The 13,896-nt window shown below is 38.2% G+C and overlaps 1 protein-coding gene across 1 annotated transcript in view; it reads left to right on the plus strand.

Annotated features, from left to right (window-relative positions):
* The first annotated feature begins 5,823 nt into the window (after positions 1 to 5,823).
* LOC109421565 (protein bowel) overlaps positions 5,824 to 13,896 on the plus strand; it is a 100,888-nt gene continuing 92,815 nt past the window's right edge. Inside the window, exon 1 of the mRNA XM_062849698.1 lies at positions 5,824 to 7,392. The gene's annotated coding sequence lies outside the window, so the exon portion shown is untranslated. The remainder of the gene's footprint in view (positions 7,393 to 13,896) is intronic.

The raw sequence follows: 13,896 nt of genomic DNA on the forward strand, positions 1-13,896 counted from the left end.
TTTTTTTTTTGTAACAAAATTGTATCGTTTTTTGCATGGAGAAACTTGTCATATGCGAAAATTTTCGATTTTAATCAATATTAAGAGAAATGTCATTTTTGGTGAGAATGTGCCCAACAAATATAACCCCTACAATTCCTAACAGTAAAATTAGTATATTTTGCATATTCGATGCACAAATTGCGATGTCTTTAAGTTTAAATTAAAACTTTACATGATACTCAAATTCTACGGTTTATTTGCCAATTTGTTCAAAAAGTAGTAGTATTCGACCGTATTCGACATGCAACTGAGACTCTTCTCAACTGGATGCTACCGGACTTTTATGCGGGAATTTGCGGGAAACCAAGATAGAGTGATTTAGTGCATGTGTTAGTTTTACAAAACTATGTTTTACGCTGTGCTTCAATAACCATCATCCACTCTACACAGATAAAAATAATGAGGTTTACACGTCATGTAAACTTCATTTTAGTCATGTAAACTTAGTGTTATGATGGTTTACATGATATATCATGTATATTTGTGTTATATGTCATGTAAACTCTCAGAGTCATGCTGAATTACATGACATATAATGGAAGTTTACATGATATTTCATGAACTTTACATGATATGTCATGTAAACTTCTGCGATATCCCACGCTCCAATTTTGTGCATCATATGTCACAGAATTTTACACTCTTCTTTCGATCTGTGTAAGATCCACTTTTGCCATTACGACGCAATCTCTTTATGGCTTGCGGAACAATATACATAGCAAAAAAAAAATAATATTATTCTGGAAGGTGTCGTTTCAGGTAAGACTGTGATTGTAGGCGCTTAAATCAAACCACACACTTAGTCACAATGCAAAGTTTCGGTACATCAATTCGTGTGGTCAATTATGATGTTTAATTAGCTCAATTTATGTATATATGGATATTTTTTTGGAGAAAGAATTCGCTGCTCACGTGTTTCAGATGTCCTTCATTTGACCGAATGCCGCTTGGCCGAATTATGTTTAAAATAATTCAGAGACCCCTTTTCACATTTTAGCTGCCAAATTGATCATCAATAATTTTTCCTTCTTCCTTCCTCTAATCATTGACTATTCCTTCTAGTTTTACAATTCAGGGATTAGTTGGCGTTGAAACTGTCAATATTTTTTCAGAGATTTTTCCTCCTTTTAATCATAGGCGTTTCTTTTGAGTTATACTGACGTGGAGAACAGTGGCACGATCGTTTCTTCTTCAGCCAAACGGCATTCAGCCAAATGGCGTTCGGCCAAATGACTCGGAGCCGATATTTGAACAATAAATAAATTACGTTCTTTCTTCGTACAGATGTACAAGTGGGATGGATTTATTTGCGATAAATCGAAATATTTGATTTTCCTTGTAATATTTAAAATGCCGTGTCATTGATTGGCTCGGTAGCTAAGTCGGTAAACCACCTGTGTAGCATATAAGGGTCGTGAGTTAAAATCTCACTTGAGCTGTGGATTTGTTCCTAATTTCATTATTAATGTATCCATCTGTACATTCAAAATTCTAATTGATATCACGGATTGATATACCGAAACTTTGCACATTGAGTAAGTGTGTGGTCTTGATTTAAAAGCTTATAAACACATTTATATCTGAAACAATACCTTCCAGAATGAGAGTTGTTTGTTGCTATGTATATTGTTTCGCAAGCCATAAAGTCATTGTGTCATAATGGCAAAAGTGGATGATTATTGAAGCACAGCGTAAAATATTGTAAAATTAAAGCAAGCACTAAAATCACTCTAACTTAGTTTCCCGCAAATTCCCGCAAAAAAGTCCGGAAGCATTCGAAAAAGAAGTGTCTAAACTAGCATCCTAGACCGGTTGCATGTCGAATACGGTCGAATAGTCTTACTTTTCGAACACATTTGCAAATATACCGTAAAATTTGAGTCAATATTGTAAAATTTATTTTTAAACTTGAAAACATCGCAATTTGTACAACAAATTTGCAAAATATACTAAATTTACTTTAAGGAAATGTATGCGTTATATTTGTTGGGCGCATTTTTCACCACAAATAACATTTTTCTTAATATTGGTTAAAATCGAGAATTTTCGTTTACAAGAAGCTTCTCCATACAAAAAACGATCAAATTGTTTTACAAATCGAAAAAATCAGTCGATATATAATCAAACATAGCCCAAACAATCATACAAATATGAAAATTGATTGATCTTAGAAATACAACTTTTTTGACTTTTGTCGCGAAATTTTCATTTCTGGCCCATAGTGCACGGTTACAGCGCCCTACATCTAGCCCAGGAGGAATACCAGCTGAACTGCGGCATCAAGATCAAAAAAAAAGATGATCGTAGCGTGGAAGCAGAAGGAGTTGCATGGGACACACCCCGATCAACTGGAGCTCGAGCACATCGATAAGGCGGCGTTGAACACGTGGCTGGTGCGGGGTGACCTCTTCTCGGAAATATTAGGTTTCATGGTAACCATCCAGGACCGCGTAATTGCGACGAAGAACTATCGGCGGTACATATTACACGAAGACGTGGAGGACCGATGTTAGAAAGTGCCATTATGTAGGGGAAACGATCGAACATGTTTTTGCAGGCTGTTCAGTGTTAGCTGGATCAGCCAACTTCGATCTTCGCAACGAAGTTGCCAAGATTGTGCACCAACAGCTTGTTTTAAAGCACAACTTGGTCGACAGATTTGTATCCTACTACAAATACCAGCCGGACCCGGTTCTGGAAAATAGTTGCATAAAGCTGTACTGGGACCGTGAGATCATTACGGACGTCCTCATTCGTACCAACAGGCCCGACATTGTGGCTTACGACAAAAGGATGAAGCGGGTAGCCCTTATCGACATCGCTGTATCATAAGACCATAATGTCCAATCAACGTTCTCCGGCAAGATAACCAAGTAGCACGACCTAGCAGAGGAGTTGAAGCAGATGTCCTGGAGGATGTCCGTATAGTTCCGGTTGTCCTCTCGGCAACGGGAGTTGTCCCTAAATCTCGCCTGAGGTCCCTAGACGAGCTGGAATTGAAGAAGGACCTGAACAGCATCCTGAAACTGTAGTACAGTTAGGCGGTTCCTGAATCATCACAACTGATGTGAAAGTGAAAGTTTCCAGTAATTTCTGCTAAGAAGTGCCAAAACTCTATAATAATAATAGTATTAGAAAGCTAAAGGGGCGTTCCAAACGGTTTCAGAAGGGATTTAAAGGCATAATAAGAAGTTTCAGGGTGTTTTAAGTGGTAGGTAGCTTTCAGCGGCGTTTAAAGGAGTTTCAGGGGCACTGATTAATGTTGCCCTTTGCTGGTAACATACAGAAAAACTTGTAGTTATAAGGCACAGAATGTTGCTAATTGATAAATTGAGAGATCAATTTGTTAAACAAATGGACAGAAACTCGGGTGTGTTGTGGGTTGGCATCTAAGCCGAAAGAGAGATGGTTCGTGAAAAAAGAAATGTTCATAGTGTGGGCTTGGGTTCAGGTTGGCTTTCTATTGCGCAGAATCATTACCTGTTCTGTGGCTTGGTTGGTTAAAGCGCCGGTCTTGCGAATATGGAGTCGTGGGTTCGAATCCCACCAGAAATCGTTTTTTTTTCACGAATTCGTCTCTCAATTTGTCAGTTAGCAACAATCTGTGCCTTCTAACTAAAACTTTTCTGTATGAGTTTCAAGGGGCTCCATGAATGTCGGTGGGGTTTACGGGGTTCTGGAGATTTTAGCGAGTCTTAGGACATTTGGTAAGGTTTAGGGTCTTTTACGGCGGTTCAGGGGATTTTATGAGGTTTAAGAGACATTTTAGGAGCCTTCATGGGAAGGGTCAGGGGCCCAGTGGGTGTTATGGGCAATTTAAGAAGCTTTGACTGGTTTTCATGGGATTCTTAGGGGCGTTTTTTGGGATTTCTCGAGCGTTTCAGGGAGTTTTAGGCGTTTTTCGTTTCAATAGCGTTTGTGGGAGTAAAAAAGGTTCAATAGAAACTCTTCTAAAGTTACCTGAAACTCCCTTCTCGTCGGCTTCCATGACACTTTCTTGAAGCCTCATTGGCCCTATTCCAAACCCTGAAGAGCAGATCCAGCTCTCGCTAACTTAGTTTCCTTATTAAAAATGCTGTCTTAATTTACGTACGGAAATATCTCTTTTCATGGCCAGTTTCAATTGATGTATATGTCAATTAAGCAAAGGCAGCCGGGAGCGTACTAGGGCCATTTTGGAGAAGCTCTTCATGAAATCTCGTACGGCATTCCGAATAGTCAAAAATCTAAACTGCTGGAATAGTTAACACAAATGTATGACAGGATCCTTAGTATTTTTTCAAGAATTATTTGACAAATGTTAGAGAAACCCATGAAGTGGAAAATGTAGTCGAAACTGTGTAGTTTTCCATGATAAAAAAAAGTAAAAAATCTGCTTGTCTGAGTTGATCAAATGAAAAAATAATACAAAATATGCTGTTGGAAGACTTTTTGAAATGGTAGCCTATTTAATGCACCCATAAACAATTAGAAATTCTCCATAGAAAATCAGAAAGCGCTCCATAAAGAATGATCATATGCTCCATGGAAATGTACAATGTTTCCCATAAATAATTGAAAACGTTCCATACTTTATAGAAAATGAACCGGAAAAACATAAAATTCTCTTATTAAAAATGCAATTATGTATATTCAAGAAAAAACGCTGTAACCTCCAATAAAACTTCAATATTATTTGATTGACATTGACAGCAAAAATGCCTAGTTACTAGGTCGTAGACTGTTCATTAAGGTGGCCCATACTTATATGAAAAACAAAAATTTTGAAAAATACCAAGTCTTGCCTCCTTAATCAGTTGTTTTGGACTCCCAGAAGCTACGTTCAAAATTTGAGCAAAATCGGTTGAGCCCAAGGGGGCGCTCAAAACGCTTGAAGTTTGTATGGGAAAACTTGGCCAAATGTATGCAGAAATTTTATGTTTTCGAATTTTGCCGCTAGGTGGCGCTGTAAGCGTTCAATAATCAAACCCTTTGGTATTTTTGTAGGTGACTATATGCCAAACAACTTTGTCGAAGACCGCAAAGTGATTCAACGTCTGTGAAAAAAGTTATACCCTAGGAAAAGTGAGGATAAACTTTATTGTTGTTTTTTCAATACATGTAAAGGAATAATATCAATAATGAAATCTTAATAATTTGCCTCACTTTGCCTAGGGTATAACTTTTTTCACAGACGTTGGATCACTTTGCGGTCTTCGACAAAGTTGTTTGGCATATAGTCACCTACAATAATACCAAAGGGTTTGATTATTGAACGCTTACAGCACCACCTAGCGGCAAAATTCGATAACTTAAAATTTCTGCATACATTTGGCCTAGTTTTCCCATACAAACTTCAAGCGTTTTGAGCGCCCCCTTAGGCTCAACCGATTTTGCTCAAATTTTGAACGTAGCTTCTGGGAGTCCAAAACAACTGATTTAGGAGGTAAGACTTGGCATTTTTCAAAATTTTTGTTTTTCATATAAGTGTGGGCCACCCTACTGTTCATTGCCAAACATTGATATAAATACCGTTGTGGAATATTGACAAAGAAACTCTTCGTGTCTACCACACGATATATAAATTCGAAATAATGATTGGTAATGGAAGCTGTCAAATAATAACTGTCGAAGTGCTCACAGAGCACTTAGCTTCAATGCAAACTCTGTCTCAGTTGAGACATTACACTATTTGTAGTCCCAAGTGCACAAGTGATCCGTCCAGCACCATAGCATGAGAACTCCTTACCACTCGAGCCGACCGACTGATCGGGTTGGAAGTTTGTTTAGGGTCATAAGCGATTGTCGATAGTGGTGTGATGGTGCGACACCTCAACGCAACCCACGACGACCACAACGCGGAGCGAGCTTTTCCACCGCACAGTCCGTTCCAATATGGCCGGTGGTGCGCCACACACCTACACACACCGACAAAGCGCAGCGCGCGAAGAGAACAAGTGCCGAGCCGAGGAACTGTGAGAGAGAGAGAGAGCGCGAAAGCTCACACTTTTCGATGAACTTGTTGTACAATCTGCACCGCAAGGCGGCCGTTTCAGTCTGAGAGAGTTGATCGTGCATGAACGACGCACCTGTGTCGGTCCGTGTCCGATGTTCGAAGAACCCTGGTGCGCAAGTCCCGGATAGATAGTGCCTGTGTGTCGAGTGATCCTTTCGAATGGATGCACTCGCAATGTGAATCGAAGAGAAGAAGCGAAGCCCCGCTAGTTTGGAGATCCTTGAAGCAGCATTGGCGGATGGTTGAAGCGCGTTTTTACAAGCGGGAAAAGATGTGGTGTTTGGCGAAGATTTCGGAAGCGATGCGATTTCGCTTGAAGTGCCCGTGAAGAGTGTGATCGAGTACTCCTACCGAAAGGGGGATGGAACAAGTGGTTGTGAACAGATCCACGGCTGGTGGGAAAGTCAAGATGGAGGCTGTGGTTTAAGAGGCTTTTTTGTTTGCGAAAAAAGAGTTTATCGAAGATTACGCCGATTTGCGGAGTGGTTTGCAGCAGAAGGAGCAGCATCAGCAGCGCATGAATCGAGGTTAGGGAAGTGCGCAAGGTGCGGCGCCGAAGAGCCTTGCACTAAAGTGTAGTGTGGAGCGAACCACAAGGGTACAAAACGAAAAGTGCCAAAAGTTTTAGTGCTCTCCAAAAGTGACCAAAAAATAAACAACGAAACGGCTCAACCGCAATAAAATTTTATCGAATTTTGTGGTCATCGTTCCGAGCATAGCAGCAAGCTAACTACGAAAGCGGGCTCCCCGTCGGAGTGTGGTTAATCGAGTTGGAAAGGATTAAAGGTTAAATGAGACCTGAGTGAAACAAGTTCATAAAAACGCACCACAGTTTCGCTGGGAAAACAGCACAGTGCAGTGATAAATTTAAAACAAATAAGCATAAAACAAAAAGTGTCCCCTGGATGAAGAAAGGCAGCTAGAGAAAATTAAGTGAAACCGGTCACTGAAAAAAAAAAACGGGCAATAAAATAAAGGATCAGTCAGCAGAAAATTGAGATTAAACCATTCCCAATTTGGATTACAATTATCGGATTACGTGCCAAAACGGGGTTGAAATCAGAGTGGAAGCAGGGTGTCGCATTAGTAGTGTGCAGCATTAACAACAGCAGTGCAGCAATTTACCGTGGTAATTGAACTTCGTTGCGCTCCGAGTGTGGCAAGTGGGGTGCCGAGCGAGCCTTATGTGGACTAAAACACACAGGGCGAATGTAGATAAATAGCAGCAGCAGTGACAATAAGTAAACAACGACGCGAGAAGCCTTGCGTTCCACAAGGCGACAACGAAACGACCGACGTCTTCGAGCGACTCTCAGTCAGACAGGCTGATTGAATTGCTAACGAGCAGATAACAGGTAGGTCGGAAACGAAGATTTTATCTTAAAACTGATTAAACTGGAGACGCAGTGGAAGATAATGACATGCTCTCGTTATCTACATGTTTTTTTTTTCGGTTCATTTATATTATTACGGAACACTACTTGCTCCCATTATTTACAATCTTCTGAGTAAATTAAATGATTTGTCTATTGGGATATGAGGACAAATAAACAGGTCCTTAGAAAATGCCTACTATTGAAAAAACCTACTCTTTATCTTTAAAAATTTTAACGATTGCACAGGCAATACCTGATCTTCTTTGATCAGACTAGTGTGCACAATGTATATAGGGTATTGCTTCCCCTATTAAGCATGTGGCTCCCATTTTCATCCTACGAAAAACAAAGGATTGAAGCGATGTTTGTTTTGTTTATTATTTTTTTGTTAGAAGTGAGTACGCATGAAAACAAAAAGAACGGAATTAATCGGTGCCATAATCGCTTGTTTTCGAAGAGGATGAATTTGGGAGCGTGAGATTACTTATGGCACTCGTACCCTAGTTCAAGTGACAACAGAAAATTTGTAGTGTTCATTAGATCTGCTTCTAGACTAAATTTTGTCATGTACCTTTGCCCAAATCCCATAACAAATTCCTGGTTCATTAACGAAATACCGTAAACCGGGGTCAAATTGATCACTTTAATACACCTTTTGCTGATAACGTGAGTACGAATCCAAATGTTGTCAAAATAATTTATGAAAAATCAGTACTGGGTGGACCTCTATGAAACTGCGTGACACAATTTTGGTTCAACTAATTTTAACATAAAGTTAAATAACTTTAAACCCTAAAAAAATTAAAATACCATTTTGGGGTGAAATTGATCGGCATACAATTAAAAATCAGTTAAAATTCTAAATTGCCTTATCCACTTAATTTTGACCTTCTGAACACGAATAACGTTTCAAAACTCTTACAACTTGTAATTTTGGCTGTTAAAAAGCTAAATCGACTTTTGAAATTGACTCTTAAATGCCTGAAGGTAGGCAATTTCCTATGAAATAAGCGAGTCCAGCAACTTTAAACTACTTTTTAAACTAAATACAATAGTTTAATAACTGTTTCTTGTCTATAATAGGTACATAACATCATAATAAAAGTTCCATAAAAATGTTAACACAGAAAGATCACAGATAATACTAGTGGCAATTGATTGTTTAGTACCAACGGTTTCATCTAAGTAATAAACACATTGAAAAACCTAATGTAAGACTAACTTTTTCTAAGAACTGGTAAGTGCACACTCTTCTCTAGACATCCATGTAATGAATGACATAAGAACTTTATGATTATAACGACGTATAGAAGTTGCTAGAATGGAATTACAATGTAGTCCCTGATTGATCAATTTCACCCCGCTGATCAATTTGACCCCGGTTTACGGTACCAATGTCAATGTCAATTTTTTCCGGTGATATGCCCAAACGTCTGACGCCGCTAACGACATGTGGTCACGCAGGCCACATAACATAACATAGAAAATCTTCGGAAGAGTGCAATCAGTTTCGTACGTTTTAATTCTGCCCTCTTCTTTTAAGGTGAAACATCAAGGAAACCCATAGCAATTTTGCATACAAACTTTAGAGGCACAAATCTGACGAACGACGCATCGAATCAAGCCGCACTTGTTTATCCTGGCTTTGCTCACATGCAAAAAAGGCAGCTTTTCCAAATCGAGAGCATTTGTTTACGAATTTTCAAGATTGGTGCTCTTGAAAACGTGAGTAGGGGACCAAGACGGCCATTGCGGCAGCCATGTTTGTATTCTCTGAAGTTTCTCCTTAAGAGATACGCGTATTTCACTTGTAATCTTCCTCATTGTCCGTTATTCGGAGACATTGAATGGTAAAGTAGAGTTCATTATTGTACAAGTTTTAAAATTTAGCATCCGTCAGAGAAAAGATTTAAGGGCACAATATATGAGTGAATCCAAAGATGGTCGTCACAATGGTTGCCCTGCATATACGAAAGCACGAATCTCGTCATCTAAACAACACACAAAGCTGATATCGCAACTCATTGCTTTCTTACTCGTGATAAACATCGAGTAGCATTTTCACCTTTTTTTGAATGACGAGATCGGTGCTCTTGAAGTCAAAAATGCACCTAGACTAGCTCCCATTTCAGCTTAAGTAGGATTGCTTCGCTGTTTACATTTATGTATTCATTCCTTACAAAATAGGCCCTATTTATTTGTTTCAAGAAGTATATTTTTTATTAGGAGTGGATGTCTTGTTATTAATCATACTTTCACTGTGTGCACCTAGGGCACCATATATTTTTACAGTAATGTCAACAATTTTGCCCGTAAACCGTAACAAATCATCTTCCAAACATCAAATTATACCTTTAATGTTCTAACTTCGGCTTTTATGATAATAACTTCAGCGTTTATTTCAGTTACATCTGCGTAACTACCTGTTTACGTATTTTTCAAAAGTTCGCTTCGAAAAAAGATCATCAGTGGCGTCGACAAATAAGCATAAATGGTAGATAAAAACATGAAGTGTTGTGAAATGTATAAAATACGACATATTCCATTGTGCTGGTAACGTAGTGCGTATGTCGGAAGAAAAATAATGTGCTAACAATATTCAGTAGGAAACCTGACACTCTGACAGGGATTGTACAGTGATTCTATTTCTCTTTGAATTTCTATTTTGATTTTTTATAAGATTCCTACATATTGTCCAGGGGTAGTATTCGTTGATTCCATCCGAAACTTTTCCTGTATTTCTTTAAGCAGTTCGGAATATTTCTCAGAATTTCTTCTGTGAGATTTCCTTCTGAGATTTCTTTTAGGAATCCCACAATTCATCCCAAAATTCTCGAAGAATTACCTCAGCTCTAAGTATTGCGATTTTTTCTCTAAATTTCTCTCAGAATATGTTCCGGATTCAATGTAGACTTGCAATCAGGATTCCACTTTGACTCATTCGGAAACGTCTGCTGAAGAATTTCACTCAGTTCTCTTCCCATAATTCAGGCCAAACATTTCAATATGTCCTATCTGCATTTGAGAGGCTCTCTTTGTTCACTTTCTCTTTCAATTATTGCAATGAAATGATACAATTTTCAACTACTTTTGCAGTACAAATCAAAAGACGATTGTTTTGACCATCGTTCTATGCAAGGAGACAATCATAATTAAAATAAACAGCTGAAATATTAACGAAAGAGAGGGAATCCAAAGAGAGCCTCTCTTCTGCAGATTGGACCTTTAGACATGTTTGGCCTGAGTTCATCTCAGCGTTTCGCAGGGAAAATCTCATGAGGAATTTTAGTAGAGGTCACAACAGACATCCTCTTAAATTTGCAAGAAAGTCATGGGGTAAAAATGTGGCAAAACCCCGAGAGATCCATAGGAAGAAACTTTTGGGAAAATCCCGGGAATTTCTAAGAAAAGTTTTAGAAAGAACTCTGAGAGAAATCCTGCTTGGAAGTCCTGAAGCAATTCTGACAAAACTTCTGGGAAAATGCCTGTAGGAACTCCTGCAGAAGTCCAGAAGAAAACCCGAGTGAAATCCTGAGAGAACTTGTGATAAAGCCGGGGCCCGTGCCGTAGTGGCTACACGTTCGCTTTATAAGTGGATAGTCATGGTTTCGATCCCAGCCCCGGCACTTGCAAATTTTCGTCGGTTGCTCTTCCCCCGAGAGAGGCGACACCTGACCCTCTTCTGAGCATATGCTCTAACGCACCCAGAAACCTGGATATCGGCTAACGGCAAATCATAATGGAGCCCCAATCGAACTGGAAAGAATCAAGAGGCACACATCAACATCCTCGTGCTCATCATGCTACCATGGACAGGGTAGAAATTGACAGCAGCGCAAAGGCAACCAGTTCGATATAGTAGAATTAGAATAGAATATATTTAGGCGCTGTACGAAGTATAATTGCAGGTTGCCAATTGGAATCGCTCACGCAGTGTCCAATTGGACAAGAGAGCTGTAAATAAGGTTAAGTGGTTGAAGAATAAAAAAAAACTTGTGGTAAAATACCTGGGAAGAATTTTATGAAAAATTTTGCGAAATTTGATATCACTATTGTCTGTCGGCTTGTTCGGGCTCGAAAGTTGATCATCAATATTAACACTAACGAAAATTTGTTGTAACTAAATCTTCAAATGGCTATATCTCTGCGATGGCTCAACCGATTTTCATTTTTTTTTATCAATTTCTTGTCCGAATCCTAAAGTTTCAGATAGTTAAACAGAAATCATTCTAGGAATGTTAAAATTTTCTATAGAAAAGTGCAACAGATACAATTTTTTTTCGACGTGTTGATTTGGTTGTAAACGTTTAAAATATTTCAGTAAACATCACAAATTTTAGTGATTCAAATAAATATGGTATAAGATAACTGAATCCAACTGAATTGGCTATATCTCAGCGATGACTCAATCGATTTTCAAAATTCTTTTTCCAATCTCTTGTCCGTATCTTAAGTTTCAGAAAATTTAATAGAAATTGTTTCCTTAAGAACAGTACAATCTCTACAAATTTTATTCGACATGCTCATTTGATTGTGAACGTTCAACATGTGTCAGTAAACATAATATGTAAATCTGCGTAGTTCACTTGAATATAGTATAAGATTGCTGGATGCATATCGTAATTCCATCAAAATAAATATATTGAACATCCCTAGCGCTCCCGGCACAATGAATAGTTGCAATTAAATTTTCAATTGGCTATATCTCTTCGATGGCTCAACCGATTTTTAAAATTCCTTTGCCAGTAGTATCTTATCCGAATCTTCAAATATCCAACAATGGTGTTCAAATTTCCTTTAGAACAGTGCATTCGATATTATTTTTTCGAAATGTTTACCTAATTGTAAACGTTCAAAGCTTGAAGGAAAGAAAGATGTTTCGAAGTTGTTGGAATTGCAGATGTAGTTATTATAGTGAGAAAAAAGTATGACGAAACGGTTTGCAAAGGGCTCTAAACTATACACATGCATGGTGTATTGGAGGGCCTTAGCATCAACCCGTCAAAAGTGGCAATTGTCCCTGGATACTGCCTGAGCAGGTATCACGAAAAATATTGGCCAGATTTAAAGTGATATCTGTAGTTTACACACACAGGTAATAATTTCTATATCCCTTTCGTGACGAACCAGCACAATTGTGCTGTTGAGCAATAACAGTTTTGTGAAATTTTTTCAGCTGTTTAGTCTTTGGTTTACCTGTTGTAAATTATTTTGATGATTGAGCCATTACCTCTACTTGCATGTGTGCAAACAAACTTTTGTTTATGTTGTGTGTGAAATTTACCACAACAAGTTAAACAAAAAGTGAGCAAAAATCGTAAAACATGAAAAAGTTTTATCTGTCGCAAATTTTTAATTTTCGATTTATCTAGGTGGACAAAGTTAGGAATCGAAAGACAAGGAGTCGTTCTAGCAAATGCTGAAGAAAAAGTGTTGATATATTAAAAAGTCTAAGAGTTCTGGAGAGCCAAATTAGAGCAATTTGTATAGAAATTTCACTTTTTTGAGCTCCGTCACGAAAGGGATATACTGGATGTTTGTAACCCAGTGAGACCTGGTCTGCAGAACCTGGGAAGGTCTTGGGGTTTATAAATTCCATTTCACCTGACTGGGAGAAGACGCGTCGTGACAGAAGCTGATTACTTACATGTAATACATTTAGTAGTAGAGATTGTTAAAAAAAATCACCCCGATGTTTGTCGCATAAACACCCAGTGTACACATTGTTCAATATAATTAGGATACTTGTATTGCCTGTGTGAGTCTGAGAAATTTGATTGCTATTTTTAGGACATTGTTTGTTTTGGAATAAAACTAATCAATGGTCCAACAATCTTCGAATTTAAAAATATATTAATTAGTCGTACAAGAAGTGCAAAAAGTGAATTGAAATCAGAAATCGAAGCAATACTTCTGTAACCATTCCAAACTAACAGTCGAACGAAACGTTAAGGTTCATGCAATTTAATGTTGCGTATTATCGGTGGAATTTCGAAGTAGTTTGAACGCAGCGTATGTACCATAAATTGTAAAATAAGTCAGCGAAATTACATTAGCATGTAGTGCAAATCATTTGATAGACCTATAATCTTATTTTTTGTGTAGTTACGTACCCTACTTTCTAACATTAGACATTGACTTATCTATTCGATCTATATTTTCTAGGGGTTCCACAGTTTTCTAGGTACACTTTCTAGTGATCAATATTTCCTACACATAGGTTATCAATCAAACAAGAAAACGAAACTATGCACCACAACGTTCAGTGCCAGTATGAAATGATCAATTTAGCGATCACGGATGGCAATATAACCGTTTTGCAACGACAATCGGATTAATTTATTCATGAAGGACCCTACCAAAGAAGCAAACAGAAAAAAAAATTACACACTATAAAAACAATACGCAAACGAGCAGTGCTCCAACGACCAAAAGGTGCGAGATCGTGCTGCGCTCGTCTCCTCAGGAGATGCGAATTTATAA

Source organism: Aedes albopictus, chromosome 2 (assembly GCF_035046485.1).
Source record: "Aedes albopictus strain Foshan chromosome 2, AalbF5, whole genome shotgun sequence".
Lineage (NCBI taxonomy): Eukaryota > Metazoa > Arthropoda > Insecta > Diptera > Culicidae > Aedes > Aedes albopictus.